We start from the raw sequence: 16,946 nt of genomic DNA on the forward strand, positions 1-16,946 counted from the left end.
GCACATAACAACAACAACAAGAAGGCAATCATGACTCATAGTGACCCTATGAACAATGGCTCTGAACCATGTCCTATCCTGAGCCAACCTCTCCATCTCTGACACAGCTGACCACATTGCCACAATCACTCTGTCAATCTATCTCATCCAGCATCTTCCTCTCCTGTGCTGACCCTCTGCATTCCCCAAGGATTGAGTCCACCTGGTGACATGCCCAAAATATGTGAGATGAAATTTCAAAATCCTTACCTCCAAGGAGCAAACTGGTTTTACTCTCTTCAGAACATCTCTAGTTCTTCTCTTGTTTATGTGCACTACATGTATAGTTTATGTAGGCTATATGGAGCTCTGGCAGTCTAGTAGGTCAGGAGTTGACTGCCAACACAAAGACAAGTGGTTCAAATCCATCAATTGCTCCATGGAAGAAAGATGGGCAATCTCCTCTAGTGTGATTTACAGCCTCTGAAAACCTGCTGGCAGTTTAGTTATGCATGGATTCTGACTAAAATGCACAAAACAACCATATATTTTCTGTTCTTCACCTGCTTCTATGTTTCCAGGTCAGAAATTTTCTAACCAACTTTCTGATGACTTACAAGTTTCTTATGACTTGCGGGTAATAGAAATTAAAGATCCTCACAAAGAAATACAGACATATTTCTAACTTCATATGAGATTATGGAGTAATCATTTGTACAAATTGAAAGTATAATACTAATGTATGGAATTTGAACTCATATAAAAACATGTAGAATTTTTCTTGTCCTCTTCTCCCACAGAAAGGGCAGGACCTTTAAAGAAAATCTTCAAACAGTGGCTATGTGAAACGTGACTGTTTCTACAATCTCCAAATGTATAGTGCAGTAATATTAACTGTGTTGTCCTGAATTTTCCCACCACTCCTAACAGAAGCTCAGTTTCCTTTAAGCATTGCATGAGAGCCCACCTCTTGGTGGAATAACAAAAAAATTTGTGGGTGGTTTTAATCAGAAGAGAAAAGATTTTAATCAGAGGAGACAGATTTTAATCAGAGGAGAACAGAATTTGATTCCCCCCCCCCCACTTATCTTCTGAACAAAGGAAGTTAAATGAGTTTGTGTCTTTCTAACAGCATCTAGGTGGAGAGTGTCAAAGGGTGTGTCTACCAGGACGTGAGCTGTGGGACTCTGAGCCCCAAAGCTCGAATAACTTTCCTGCAGACCCCCTGACTGCTCCAGGCTCTGCCCTAGACAGAACAGGACTTGAAGCAAAGCTCTGCAGCGAGAGTCGAGGCAAGTTCCAGGGTGGTATCAGTCTCTGAATATGGGGGTGGGATTCTCCAAATGTTGCAACTTTCATGGAGTAGTCTACAGGGAGTTATGTTGCTAATCTAAAGGCTATTTTGAACAGCCTCTCTGCTATTTTGAATCCACTAACAACTGTGCGGCAGAAGATGGACAGTCTCCTTCCGCGTGATTTATGGCCTCAGAAAACCTGCCGGATGGTCAGGTATGAGTCAGTTCTGACTCAATAGCAATGAGTTTGAAGGTGTTTTTTGGGGGGGATTAGAAGGACTGTTCTTTCTCAGGAGGTTACAGGCATGAGGGAAGCTGGGGGCCAGAGTGCTTGCCATCTCCCTTCAGAAAGACTGACACTGGGTTCAGCCAGCCTCCTTCTATGAGAATCTTCAAGGACCCTCAGAGTTCACATCAAAGCAACAGTGTTCCCAGGGAAGCCCTCAGCCAATGGCTGAACAGAACAGGGGTACCCCAGGCCCGGTCATTTCTGCAGATGTGGGATTTTCTAAAACCATTTTCCCTCTGGAGCTTCATGCTGCACTGAACAAATGCCAAGTCTGCATCTCATTCTGTAGCGTTTCCCTGTTCAACATGCTTCCTCTTTAAGTTGACTTAAGTTCTTGTCCTGCTAATAGCAACTGAGCATTTCTGATGTATCAAACACTGCCCTGAGTGACCTATGTACACAGTGCTGCTATGAGATAGGAACCAACTTCATACTCATTTTACAGATGCAGGATCTGAACAGCATAAATATTATGTGCCTCACCTGAGGGCCCCTGGGTGAGAGGGAGTCAGGAGAGAGAGATCTGTAGCCCTCAGAGAGAGAATTCTGATGGGGCTTTTCAGTATTCCCTTTGCTCTGTTTTCTCATCTGGGTGTTTTCCAGAATTTAATTTCCTCTAGATTATAAAAATATCCTTTCCTTCTTGGAGTTTGCCTTATTTTGGAATGTAGTTTCCTGGTAATCTGTCTTAAATTCAATCATAAGAGCTAAAATTAAGGGTTCTCCCTCCATGAAATTCCATAACCTTGATGATCTGATTTTGATTTTATAGAGAAAAATATTCAGTGAGTATATAGCAGTAAAAGAGGTGCCTCAGTCTCCCCAAGCTCGTAAAAGTGTCAAAGGCACAAGACCTGAGTTTTGGGGTTGTTGTTGTTGCTATGTGCCGTCGAGTCACTTGCGACTCATAGTGACCCTATGTACAACACCTCTAAACTCTGCTCTGTCCTGTGCCAATCTCACTGTCTCCGACACACTCATCCCAATTGCCCCAGTCACCGAATCAATCCATCTCCCAGAGGGTCTTCCCCTCCTACACTTGCCCTCTACCCTCCCAAGCATGATGTCCCTCTCCAAGGACTGGTCCCTCCTTACAACATGACCAAAATACGTCAGGTGGAGCCTCACAATCCTTGCCTCCAAGGAGCAGCCCAGTTTAACCCTCTCTAGGATAAATCTGTTTGTTTTCTTAGCAGTCCATGGCACCTTCAGCACTCTTCTCCAGCACCACAGCTCAAAGGCATTAATTCTCCTTCTATCCTCCTTAGTCACTGTCCAACTCTCTGATGCATAACAAGCGATTGCAAAGACCATGGCCTGTACCAGACACACCTAAGTCTCCACAGACACACCATTGCTCTTGAGTACTTTAGAAAGGTCCCTAACAACAGACTTTCCCATCGCAATACGTCTTTTCATTTCCTGGCTGGGGTGCCAGGAGTGTTGATTGTGGAGCCAAGCAGACTAAAGCTGTGAACAATCTCAATCTCTTCACCATCCATCCTGATGCTGCCAATGGGTCCAGTGGTGAGAATCTTTGTCTTCTTGACATTGAGCCTCAATCCATATTGAAGGCTGCAGTCCCTGACCCTCAGTAGAAAGTGCCTCAGGTCCTCCTCGGTTAGAGCAAACAGGGTTGTGTCATCTGCATAACACAGATTGTTTATAGATCTTCCACCAATCCTGATGCCACATTTCTCCTCATATAGCCCAGCCTCCCGGATGATCTGTTCTGCATATAGGTTGAAAAGATATGGAGACAGGACACATTCCTGGCGTATGCCCTTCTACACATTAAAACTTTTGTGACCTACTGGACAGGGAGTTTCACTGGCAAAGGTGGCCAGTTCAAATTCACCAGCTGCTCTTCAGGAGAAAGATTAGTAATCTCCTCCTATAAGATTTACAGCCTCTGAACCTATTGGAGGCATGAGTGGTGGAATGCATGATATACAATGATTATAAACAAAACAAAGTATGATTTTAATATATAAATAAGCATATTTTTTAAACCCACACAAAATTTGTTGAAAGCTCAGCTGAGTTGGTTCAACTCGTAGAAATAATTTTTACTTTGGCAAATTGGAAAAGGACAAGGGTTGTTAATCCTGCTCCCACCATATTATCAGAGATATTTCTCCTGGAACAAATGGAGGTGTTCTCTACATGGTGTTCACCTCAGGAATACAGAGAGAATTGTCTTTATTTCCCCATGTATGGCCAGTCCTTCTTCATGAATGAAGGAAACAGAAAATAATCTGCTAGGGAATTTCTGTCATGTTACTAATTGCCTCTAATAACAGTATTAGAGCATCATGACAGCCTCTCCCATAAACCTTCAGGACAGATTATGCTACCTTTGCCATTGATCAGAATCCCAATTTCACATCTATCTCACTGTTATATTCTTATTTCTTGGAGATTTCTATGGTCTGCTAGGGATTTTCCAGTACATCACTACCTTCAGAGAACTAGTTGCCCAAGTTCCCTCTGAAAAAGAGATAGTCCACTGGATTCTAGCCTAGGTTATTCTACTACGGAAAAGAACCAGATTCCTATGTGAAGTTGCTTACTTCTTTGAGGCTTAGTTTTCCCATATGTAAAGTGGAAATACTAAAAGAATCTACTTCATAGAGTTTCTTGGGGTTTTTGTTTGTTTGTTTTTGGTTTTTTAAAGCTTCCCAGGCTGCTCCTTGGAGGCAAGGATTCTTTCTGAAGCCTCTTCTGACATATTTTGGACATGTTGCAAGGAGGGACCAGCCATTGGAGAGGGACATCATGCTTGTGAGGGTAGAGGGACAGCACAGGAGAGGAAGACCCTCAATGAGATGGATTGACTCAGTGACTGGAGTAATGGTGGTAGTTGCGTCAGAGACAATACGATTGGTACAGCACAGAGCAGGGGTTAGGGTTGTTATATATAGAGTCGCTATGAGTAACAGGTGATTTGATGACACATAACAACAAAAACAAGAAGTGTGTATTTGCTTTCAGACTAGATACAGATATTTTAGTCTATGTATAGGTTTCACGTAAGCACAATTGAATGTTCTGGAACTTCTATTCTTCAAAGTGTTACCCAGTCAAATAATTTTGCATAGTCAACAAAACACAGGTAAATGTAGTGCTAGTATTCCTTGCTTTTTACAAAGATCATCAGCAATGATATTTCTTTTTCTAGATCCTCTTTTAAATTCAACTTGACTTTGGGTCAGTTCTCTCTCTGTGTACTGCTTCAACTGCTTTTTAATTATCTCCACAAAATTTTACATGTATATGATATTAATTTTATTTTTCAATAATTTCTAAACCCCACTAGACAATTTTTCTTTGGAATGGGCATAAGTAATGAGTCTCTTCCAGTAATACATTGGCCAAGTAGCAGTCCTTCAAGTTTCTGGCTTCCAGCATTGAATTGATTTTATGAAATATTTCAATTGGTAGTCCATCAATTTCTTGAGCTTCATTAATCTGTCCCTTCAGTGTAGCTTGAACTACTTCTTTCAGGTATATTGGCTGGAAACTGATGCAATTTTTGTTATGGTGACTCTATGTATTCTTTCTATCTTCTTTTTATGAAAGTGGTTAAATTTTTTTGAGGTGTTCAGTTTTTTACCCTTGCTCTTATTGTTAGGTGTCACTGAGCCAACTATGCCTCGGAGTGACTCTATGAACAACAGATCTGAACCTGGTCCTAACTTTTGCCCAGGTTGTTATTGTGTCATCTACAACTCATAGCTGTCTGATGAACAATGACTCTCAATCTTGCTCTATCCTGAGCCAACCTCACCATCTCTGACACATCTCACCCTCTGTGTCAAACCATCTCAGCCAGGGTCTTCCTCTTCTTCGCTATTCCTCCATCTTTCCAAGCATGGTGTCCTTCTCCAGGGACTGGTCCCTCTTGGCAGCTTGCTCAGAGTATGTGAGACTGAGCTTCAAAATCTTTGCCTCCAAGGAATAACTTGGTTTCTCCCTTCAATGACAGACTTGTTTGTTCTCTTGGTGATCCATGGTATGTTCAAATTTTCTCCAGCACCACAACTCAAAGGCATCGATTCTTCTTCTGTCATCCCGAGTTATGTCCAACTATCAGATGCATAACAAGCAACTGAGAAGATTGTAGCTTGGATCAGACATATTTACTTTCTAGACCGACATTGTAGCTCCTGCGTACTCTGGAGAGGTCTCTGACAGCAAAGTCTCCTAAAGCAATTAATATTTTTATTTCCTGACTGCTGGTGTCAAGAGTGTTGATTGTGGACCCAAGCAAGCTGAAATTATTAAAAATCTCAATATCTTCTCTATCTGGTATGGTGCTGCCAGTTGGCCCAGTGGTGAGAATCTTTGTTTTCTTTTTTTTTTTTTTTAATCTTTGTTTTCTTGATGAGTTTCATTCCATATCACAGACTTTGTCTTTCTGCAGCAAATGCTTCAGACTCTTCTCAGTTTTAGCAAGCTGGGCTGTGTCATCTGCATAATATAGGTTGTTGATAGTTTCCCTCCAAACCTGATGCCATATTCTTCCTCATAAAGTCCAGCCTCCTAAACTCTCGATTCTGCATAGAGATTGAAACGGTATGGAGGCAGGACACATCCCTGACTTACATCTTTCTTGATTTTGAACCATACAGTGTTTCTTTATTCAGAGGACTGATTCCTGGTCCAAGCACAAGTTTCTTATGAGCACAATCAAGTGTTCTGTGATTCCCATTCTTTTCAATGTTAGCCAAAATTTGTTGTGATCCACACAGTCAAAAGTAGAGAGTACCAGAAGAATATATATATTTGTTTTATCAACTATGCAAATGCATTTGACTGCATGGATCACAACAAATTGTGGCTGACCCTAAAAAGAATGGGAATCACATAACACTTGATTGCACTTGTGCAAAACTTATATACCCAGACCACAAAGCTGTTGTTTAAGTAGAGCAAGGGTATACTATATGGTTCAAAACCTTTGCCCATAGATTCCTTCAATAGAGCAAATCATGGCAAGATCCCTCACCCTTACTCCAATTCTTTCAGCTCAGCAATGCCAAATATAACCTTTGGTTTGGTTTTCTAATTCCAGGTTTTCACACATTTCATTTTAAAATGTTTTGCTATTTCTTCTCAACCAACCTTTTGGAATATTCTGTTCAGCTTTCTTACCACATCATTTCTTCCATTTACTTATGCTATCTGCTGCATTCAAAAGCAAGTTTCAGAGTCTTCTGAAAACCATTTTTGTATTTTCTTTGTTTATTCCTGGTCTTTTCACTAATCTTAGTTGTGCTGCTAACGCAAAGGTTGTACATCTCCAGTAGTTCAAGCCCATCAGTAGCTCTGTGTGAGAAAGACAGCAGTTTCTTCTTGTTACAACTTAGTGTTGGAAACTCAGTGCAAGGTGGCTTTGAGTGTGAGCCAACTTGATGGTACTTGATGGTACGTAGTAAGTTTGCGTTTGAGTTTTGCTTTCATCACATATGATGAATGCCTTGATAGTAACCTAAAACTTACCTAATTTTGGGTAAAATAAATTATTGAAAAGGTCTTTAAATTCAAGTGGAATATGACTAATGTAATATTTTAGCTCTTGTTAATTAATTTTTATTTTTTTCAGTTTCAACTTGAATATGTGCATGATCAATTGTTGGTAGGCTCTGCACTTAACCTCAAGCCTCTCTGATGCATGGATCTTATCCATCATCTGTTTCTTCAGATGTAGTTGATTTGATTCCTGTATATTCCATGTGAGTTTCATATGTACAGCCCTCATTTATTTTTGTTGCTGTTACTATGTGCCATCAAGTTGCATAGTGACCCTATGTACAACAGCTCTGAGCCCTGCTTTATCCTGTGCCAACCTCATTGTCTCTGACACACCTGCTCCCACTACCCCGTCATTGAATCAACCCATCTTATTGAGGGTCTTCCTCTCTTGTGCTGTCCCTCCACCCTCCCAAGCATGATGTCCCTCTCCAAGGGCTGGTCCCTCCTTGAAACATGTCCAAAGTATGTCAGATGAAGCTTCAGAATCCTTGCCTCCAAGGAGCAGCCTAGTCTCGCCCTCTTAGGATGAACCTGTTCTCCTAGCAGTCCATAATATATTCAATACTCTTCTCCAGAACCACAGCTCAAAGGCATCAATTCTCCTTCTATCATCTCTGGCCATTGTCCAGCTTTCTAACAATAGCAAGTAATTACATCAGTAATAAAAGGTTGTTGTTGTTGCTGCTGCTGATTGCCTTCGAATCAAGCATGACTCATAGTTACCCTATGAACAAAAGGTCTGACGCCTTTCTATAACTATCATCATTTATCAAAGTTCATAGAGTTTCTGGAGGCGTGTTGTTTAGAAAGTGGATGCATTTCTGCTTCCAACATTAATAAAAGGTATTGGCAACAAATAAGTAATTGATATTGCAAAATACTATCATGCAATCTCCAATGCTTTTTCTATCACCAAACTCATATACCAATTCTTCTTCTTTGTTTATAATTTTCACATTTCAATAATGAGTGATTATCAATAATACACCTTCATTGGATGTTCAATAAGTTTAAGCATGCAGAGCTTATTAAATATCTTTATTTATCTTCAGAAGTAGTAGCTAATGCATAAATGTAAATAATAGTTTAATTTACTGGTCTTCTTTTGTTGTGTCGTTATATGCCATTTAGTTAGAACCGACCCTCCGGTGGGTTCTGAAATGTGGTAAATTGCATGGGAGGAGATTGCTTATCTTTCTCCCACAAAGTAGCTGGTGGATTCAAACCACGTGCCTTCAAGTTGGTAGCACAGCTTCTTATCGCATATGGACATAGTTCTATCACTGATAACACTTTACTTCAGGAAAGATTTTGAAATTTCATTGTGATGATAAATGTAGTACCATTCCTCTTCAGTGTTTCATTCCCAGCAGAGTAGACAGTATGATTGCCTGATTCAAAGTGGTCAATACCATTCCATTCAGCTCTCTAATGCCTAGGTTATCCATCTTCAAACACTTTTTGTCACAATTTTCAATTTTCTTAGACTGACACTTCATACACTTCATGTTCAAGTTATTGATGGCTGTTTGTTGCTGTTTCTTCTTATTTTGAGTCATGTCACATTAGCAAATTAAAATCTTGACATTGTTTCTCCATCCATGCCATTAAGGTCAAGTCTACTTTGAATTGGTAGCTGCTCAGACATAGATATGATCAAGGAAATCATTTGACTAAAGTTAGATGCTTTTGAGTGAAGTACAACTCACAATGACCCTCCCTATTAACAACAGACCTGAGTCTCATCCTATCCTGTGCCAGCCCCACCACCTCTGATACACTTGAGCCCATTGCTGCAGTCACCATGTCAATCTCTCTTGTAGGAAGTCTTCTTCTCTTTCACTGACCCTCCACCCTTCCAAGGGATAGCCTCTCTTAGCAACATATCCAAAGTATGTGAGATGAATGAAGTTTTATCATCTGGCCTCTAAGGAGCAATCTGGCTGCACTTTTCCCAAGACTTACCTGTTCGTTCTTTTGGCATTCCATGAGATACTCAGTGTACTTCTCCAAAACTACAACTCAAAAGCATTGCTTCTTTTTTTGTCATTATTATTTATTGTCTAGCACTCAGACACATAGTAATTAAAAAGACTATGACCTGAATCAGGTGCATTTTAGTTTTCAAGTTGTCATCACTGCTCTTCAGTATTTCAGAGAGATAGATCCCTAACAGAAGACTAAACCCACAGCAATACATCTCCTTATTTCTTGACTGCTGGTGCCATGGGTGTTGATTGTAGGTCCAAGTAAGAAAAAAAGTCATTCAGTTTCAATCTTTTCTCCATCTATCATGATTTTTTTTAACAGTCCATGGTATATTCAAAACTCTTCTCCAGCACCACAGCTCAAAGACATCAATTCTCCTTCTATCCTCTATACTCATTGTCCAACTCTCTGATGCATAACAAGTGATTGCAAAGACCATAGCCTGTATCAGATGCATCTTAGTCTCCAGAGTGACACCATTGCTCTTCAGTTCGTTGGAGAGGTCCCTAACAGCAGACTTTCCCATTGCAATACGTTTTTTTATTTCCTGGCTACTGGTGCCAAGAGTGTTGACCGTGGAGCCAAGCAAACTAAAGTTGTTAACAATCTCAATCTCTTCACCATCCATCCTGATGCTGCCAATTGGTCCAGTGGTGAGAATCTTTGTCTTCTTGACATTGAGCCTCAATCCATACTGAAGGCTGCAGTCCTTGACCCTCTGCAGCAAGCATGTCAGGTCCTTCTCAGTTTCAGCAAGCAGGATTGTGTCATCTGCATAACGCAGATTGTTAACAAACAGATTCATCCTGGAGAGGGTTAAACCAGGCTGCTCCTTGGGGGCAAGGATTCTGGGGCTTCGTCTGACATACTTTAGACATGTTGTAAGAAGGGACTGGTCCTTGGAGAGGGACATCATGCTTGGGAGGGTGGAGGGACTGCGCAAGAGGGGAAGACCCTCTAGGAGGTGGATTGATTCCGTTAGTGGGGTAATCGGGATGGGTGTGTCAGGGGCAGTGCAATTGGCACAGAATAGAGCAGGGTTTAGGGCTGTTGTACATATGGTCGCTATGAGTCGCAAGTGACTCGACGGCACATAACAACAATAATAACAACAACATGATGTTTTCAGCAAGCAGAGTTGTATCATCTGCATAACACAGGTTGTTGATGAGTCTTCCTCTGATCCTGATGCCATATTTTTCTTCATAGTGTTTGGCCTTTCAAATTATTTGTTCTGCATACATATTAAATAGGTATGGAGAAAACATACACTCCTGACACACGTCTTTCCCAATTTTAAAGCATACACTGCATCTTGTTCCATTCATATAATAGCTTCTTGATCTTAGGCGTAGAGCACAAGAGCACAATTCAGTGTTCTGGGATTTACATTCTTCTCAGTGTTAGCCATATTTGCTGTGATTGACACAGTCGAATGCCTTTGCGTAGTCAATAAAATGGTATTATCTGCTTTCAGCTAGGATCCATTTGATATCAGCCATGATATCTCTAGTGCCATGGCCTCCTCTAAATCCAGCTTGAACTTTTGTCTGTTCCTTGTTGATGTACTACCCCAGCCATTTTTGGATGATCTTCAGCAGTATTTTGATTACATGTGATATTAATGTTGTTGTTGTTACATGACATTGAGTCACTTAATGGCCTTGAAACCTGCTCTATCTTATGCCAACTTTATTGTCTCTTACACACCTATCCTCATTACCTTAGTCACTGAATCAAACCATTTCAGTGAGGGTCTTCCTCTCTTACATTGTCCCTCCACCCATGCAAGCATGATGTACCTCTCCAAGGACTAGTCCCTCCTTGCAACATGTCCAAAGTATGTCAGTTGAAGCTTCAGAATCCTTGTCTTCAAGGAGCAATCTGGTCTCACCTTCTCTAGGGTAAATATGTTTGTTCTCCTGGCAGTCCATTCAACATTCTTCTCCAGTACCACTACTCAAAGGCATCAATTCTCTATCATCCCATTGTCTAGCTTTCTCATGCATAGAAAGTAATTGGGAAGACTACGGCCTAGATCAGGCACACCTTAGTCTCCAGAATGACATCATTACTCTTCAGTGCTCTGAAGAGGTCTCTGACAGCTGACTTTCCTAATACAATTAATCTTTTGATTTCCTGGCTGCTGGTACCAAGAGTGCTGATTGTAGAGCCAAGCAAACTAAAGCTGTTAGCAGTTTTAGTCTCTTCACCATCTATCATATTGCTACCAATAGGCCTACTGGTGAGAATCTTTGTTTTCTTGATGTTGAGCTTCAATCCATATTGAAGGCCACAATTCTTGACATTCTGCAGCAAGTGCTTCAGGTTCTCCTCAGTTTCAGTAAGCAGGGTTGTGTCATCTGCATAACATGTCGTTGATGAGTCTTTCTCCAATCCTGATGCCACATTCCTCCTCATAGAGCCCACCCTCCAGGTTGATCAGTTCTGCATATAGATTGAAAAGGTATGGAGATAGGACATATCCCTGGTGTACACCCTTCCCAATTTTGAACCATGCAGTGTTTCCTTGCTCTGTTCTGACAACTGTCTCCTGTTTCAAGTATAGATTCCACATAAGCACAATCAAGTGTTCTGGGATTCCCATTCCCCTCAGAGTGTTCTAAAGTTTTCACATTTCATTAGATTACCTTTTTTGGAAATGGGAACAAATGTGGGAGTTATCTTAGTAACAAGCAGCATGCAAAGCAATTCCCAATGTAACGAACTGACAGGTGTTGTACTTCTAATAGTAAACTGTAAAGACAATCAGGTATATAGATAACATGGCACAGGGCACTCTTTTCTAGTCTCTGCTGAGGCCCTTGGTGAGGCGATAGGATGGGGACCTGAGTCTTTGGCGCTGCTGCATGGCATGTGACCCCGGACCTGGTTGCAGAACGCTTGCCTGACTGATAGGTTGCAAAACACTGTCTTGTCATTGTTTTAGGTTTGTCCTGTAAGAAAATGAATATTGTGCATCTTTGTCTAATCACATAAGCCCACTCACATGTTTTTCCCATCCCGGCTAAACTCTCAATCCTAGATATCCTACCTTTAAGCCCTGTGATCATCTTTCAACCAGCTATGACTTTTACAGCATTCAGTACACATTCCCATGCTTCATGAATGCATCCTATTCTCAGTCCAGTGGAACAGACATTTGTACTCTGTGACAGTGGACATTATTGGAATCTGCACTGTCTGAAAATCTCAAGTCAACTTACTGGGGTCAGGTCGAGGCTGACTCATAACTGACGCTTCAGCAGGTTTCCAAAGCTTGTAAATTACAAGGGAGGTGCTGCACATCTTTCTGTCTCAGAGTAACTGGAGGATTCAAGTCAGCCACCTTTGGATGTGAAACTACTTACTGAATAGGCCAGCAAAGCTCACTCTCTCTGTCAACTTTTTTCCCCTTTTACTTAAGCAGACTCTGTGATGTTACCCACAGACACAAATCCCATATTTTGGAAAAGGACATTTAGAAATATAAAGGAGTTCAGCAGCCTTATGGTGAGGAGTTGTGCTGCCAGTCCAGAGGTAAGTGGTTCAAATCTACCAGCTACTTTGTGAAAGACTGATGGACAGTCTTCCCCCAATCCTGGCAATTTATTGCCTCTGAAAACTCACCGAAGTGTCAGCTATGAGTTTAGTTCAGACTGGATGGCACATAACAACAACAACATAGGTATGACACAAACAAAAAACTCCACTTAAACTCAATGTCATCTACGTGGTTCTGACATATAGCAACGCCACATGTTGCAGAATGGAACTCTTCATAGGATTTCCTGGGCCCTAATCTTCATGAAAGCAGGTCACCAGGTCTGTCTTCTGTGGAGCCCCTGAGTGGGCTGGGCTGGAGTACTTATCACCCTTTTAGTTAACAGCTGAATGAATGCAAACTACCTTTCAGGAGTCATTTACAGGAACAGAGGACTAGGATTCCAATGGGGGTACACAATTCAGTCCATAACACCAGCATTGTTCTTAGAGAGAACCCACTTTTTCCTTCCTTCTTTTTTTTCTTTGAAGCACATTGTACCAGTCCCCATGTCTGGTTCTGCCTTTTCTTTTTTTAGGTTAGAGTGCAGAATAACATGAATAAGTCCAGGCTTGGCCTCTGAGGCAAAGGTCATGGGATTCTGCAGCACTGGGAGGCAGCTCCAACTCTTCGAACCTGCTCTGGGTTTAAGTGCTAGTTCTGCCCGTTTCCTGGCTGAGGAACTCCACCTGGGCAAGTCTCAGGTTCTACATCTGCAAAATAAGATTACAGGAGCAAATGCCCACCTTCTGCAGCTGTTGGGAGGTGGGAATGAGATAATGAAGAGAGTGCTTGGCTATGAGCCAGGTACACAGGAGGCACTCAGTAAAGATGGGAACCATTATTCCTTTATCAGGCAGGAAACACCACCCAGATTTAAACCTCGGTGATGGAGGCGGCTCGAGGGAATCTGGGGTTTGGATTCTGTTTTGGTTTTAACTCTTAGAAGGCAACAATCATTGTTCAAAAATTTATTTTCCTCCAGGGAACCTGGGCTATGTTCTAAAGAAAACAACTGGGGCTGTGGGGAGGGGAGCTGCTGGGCTTCAGGGGAAAGAGGACTTGAGAAATGCTGGACCTTTATTTCTGCATCTGTGCTCCATTTATCCCTAGTCTCCATTTAATCATCAATTGAAGGCCGGCTCAAAGGAGACTTATTTGCATAATAAAAGAGGCAATTGAATTCAAACGTGTGGAGTCTTTACCTTTCTGAGGCCTCAGTCCTTTTGTTCCCCTTCTAATCATTTCTGGCAGTTTCTTAAAAGGCTGAAAAATATGGCACAGGGAGATATCACTTCAGGAGACAAAATATGGTCATCAAAGGGGTTAATTCTAATTGTCAGCTAAAGTCTTTTCTTTTTTCTCTTTTCCTTTTCCTATAAGGGCCTCTGACCCAGAGAGGGAGAGAAATGATAAAAGGTGGGAGAAGTTAAAAAGCAACTGGATTCCTGATTTTTTCCTTTCTGTCTTTTTTGAAGGAGGTGTTTCTTTAAAGAGACATTTAAGATCATCCTGAGTCCATGTCTGCTTTTAAAAACAGAAAGAATTGTAATACTCCTCACTAAGTGCAAACAAAACACTTTGAACTACACTTCAGTTCAGTATTATGACTTGTAGAAGAGACAGAAACGCTTTGATGGAATACTTACCACATACTTAATCTTTCCAAAGTCCTCTAAGTGAGTATTATTTGTTCCATTTTACTAATGAAGAGATTGGGGTGGTGGTTGTTGTGTGCGGTCCCATAGCTGAAGAGATTGATGAATCTAGAGTTAAAGAAAGTCTCTAGGAAGTGCCTTTGAGGGAGGCTTCAGGGGAAGTGAGGGTATGGAGTTTGAATACCACTCCTTTTATTACTGTAATATGTCTGGGCAGGCCTAATGGTAAATAGTTGGGCTGCCAACTCAGAAGTGAGTGGTTCAAATCCACCAGCTGGTCCGCAGGAGAAAGATGGGCAGTCTCCTCCCACGTGATTTACAGTCTCTACAAACCTGCTAGAGCCTAAGGTGCACCTGATACAGGCCATGGTCTTTGCAATCACTTGTTATGTGTCAGAGAGTTGGACAATGACCAAGAAGAATAGAAGGAGAATTGATGCCTTTGAGCTGTGGTGCTGGAGAAGAGTATTGAATGTACCATGGACTGCCAAGAAAACAAACAGATTCATTTTGGAGACGATTAAACCAAGCTACTCCTTGGAGGCAAGGATTCTGAGGCTCCATCTAACATACTTTGGACATGTTGTAAGGAGCGACCAGTCCTTGGAGAGGGACATCATGCTTAGGAGGATGAAGGGACAGCGCAGGAGGGGAAGACCCTCTAGAGGTGGATTGATTCAGTGACTGGGGTAATTGGGATGGGTGTATCGGAGACAGTATGATTAGCACAGGATAGAGCAGGGTTTAGGTTGTACATAGAGTCGCTATGAGTTGCAAGCGATTCGACAGCACATGACAACAACAACAAAAACCCGTTGGAGGGTCAGTTATGAGTTGGTTTCAACTCACAGCACATAGCAACAGCTTTTTTATTATAAATAAAAAAGCCTGATGTTGAAAGTTGCCATGATGCAGTCTGTAGGGAGCTATACTGCCAAGCCAGAGACTGAGCCTCATTGGGGAGTTGATTCCACCAGAGGCTCGGAAGGGGAAAGGAATGCAATCTCCTTCAGTGAGATTTGTTGTTGTTGTCGATTGCCTTCAAGTCGAGCACAACTCATAGTGACCATATGAACAAAAGGCCTGAAGCCCCTTTACAACTATGGACATTTATCAAAGTTCAAGTTTCCAGAGGCATGTTGTCTAGGAAGTAGATGTCACTCCTGAAATCCAACAGAGGGTCAGCTCTGAGCTAGTTACAACTTAACAGGAATGAGTGAGTAAAACCAGTAGGTGAAGCCACTCAGTGACTCTGCGGAAAGGCCTGGTGATCGTTTTCCATAAAGATCACAGGCAAGAAGATGCTGCTGGGTCGAAATGGACTCAAAACAGCGACAAAGAAAGCAATATGGAAAACCACAGAGTGGCAATACCTACTCTCTTCCCCATAGAAGAATAAAAGGTAAGATCATTTTTCACTTGTTAAAGAAAAAGAAACTGATGGGTGTTGAGAAGATCACTGCACTGTTAATTGCTGTGAGGAGCCGTCAGGTAGACTGCAGTCAGAGAACTTTCCGTCAGGTTAATTGTTGTGATATGTTTGGGGTTTTATTGTAAAACAAAACTGCTTTTGCAGTTTCTCAAATAACATAGACTTTAGTGATTTTTTTTTTCAAGTCTCACAGCAATAGTTTTAACTTTATTTTCTATTTTCCATCACTCAATGCTGTGAATCCCACAAATGATTCTTAGTGTAATAACACATGCAGCAGTCAGACACTAGGATTTTGGGGAGTATTTTTTAATGACTGAAACAGAAGATTTAAAATCTCAGCTTCTGGAAGAGCCATTTGTTTTTGCCTGTCTTGTACCTCTCCTCAAACTTGACCTTGGCTTCCTGCCTTGCCTTGCGTTTAAGAGCAGGGTCTCTGAAGACATCCTTGTTAACAACAGTTTTGTCCAAGAGGATATCCATGGAGTACCTTGTGGGCATGAGGTGATTGTAGTGATAAACCTTCACAAAGGACTTGATCTTTGACCTCCTGGCAATTTTATTCTTGCCCATGGCAGTTGTCACTTTTTGGGGATAGCGGTCAATTCCAGCTACCAGAGCGTGGCTGTAGTGACGATCGAAGTGCCATCATCAAAGTTCTTGACGATGACAGCTTTGTGTCCAGCACCACCTTTCCTGGTTTCATGAACTTGCCCATTTCTGCAGAGAGGAAGGAGATTGGGTCGCTCAGAAAGCAGAGTGTCACAGACCCTCTGGGTTCAGTCTAGCCCGCAAACCCATGGGGGCGAGGGGGGCTCGATCTTCAGACTGCGCTCATTGCCGACTTGGCCCAGGCTATCTGCACCCCTGCTCGCAGAACCAGGTCCCCTACAAAGCCACCAGAGGCTTTGGAACCAGTGATGTTTCTTATTAACACGTTGCCGCACACTTTTTAAATTGATGACCTTGCTTAGAAACACATTTGACATCATTTGCGGCAACGTGTTAAAAATATTTTTAATTGTTTGCATATAATCATTAATATATAGTGTAGTTTGTACTTGTACTTTGTCTTTTATACAATCCTTCATATACATTCCATCAGGTTTGAGCTGTAATTTTTATAGGAGGAGACTGTCTAACACTCCCCAGCTCAGCAACTGGTGGACTTAACTTCCTGACCTTTCACTTAGCAGCCTGATGTGTAACACGACAATACCAA

General features: G+C 41.7%; 1 pseudogene; it reads right to left on the bottom strand.

Moving 5' to 3' along the window:
- Positions 1-16,054: 16,054 nt before the first annotated feature.
- LOC102843620 lies at positions 16,055-16,442 on the bottom strand (annotated as a pseudogene).
- Positions 16,443-16,946: the final 504 nt, after the last annotated feature.

This window comes from Elephantulus edwardii, unplaced genomic scaffold, assembly GCF_000299155.1.
Source record: "Elephantulus edwardii isolate Elephantulus edwardi_28Jun2011 unplaced genomic scaffold, EleEdw1.0 scaffold00033, whole genome shotgun sequence".
Lineage (NCBI taxonomy): Eukaryota > Metazoa > Chordata > Mammalia > Macroscelidea > Macroscelididae > Elephantulus > Elephantulus edwardii.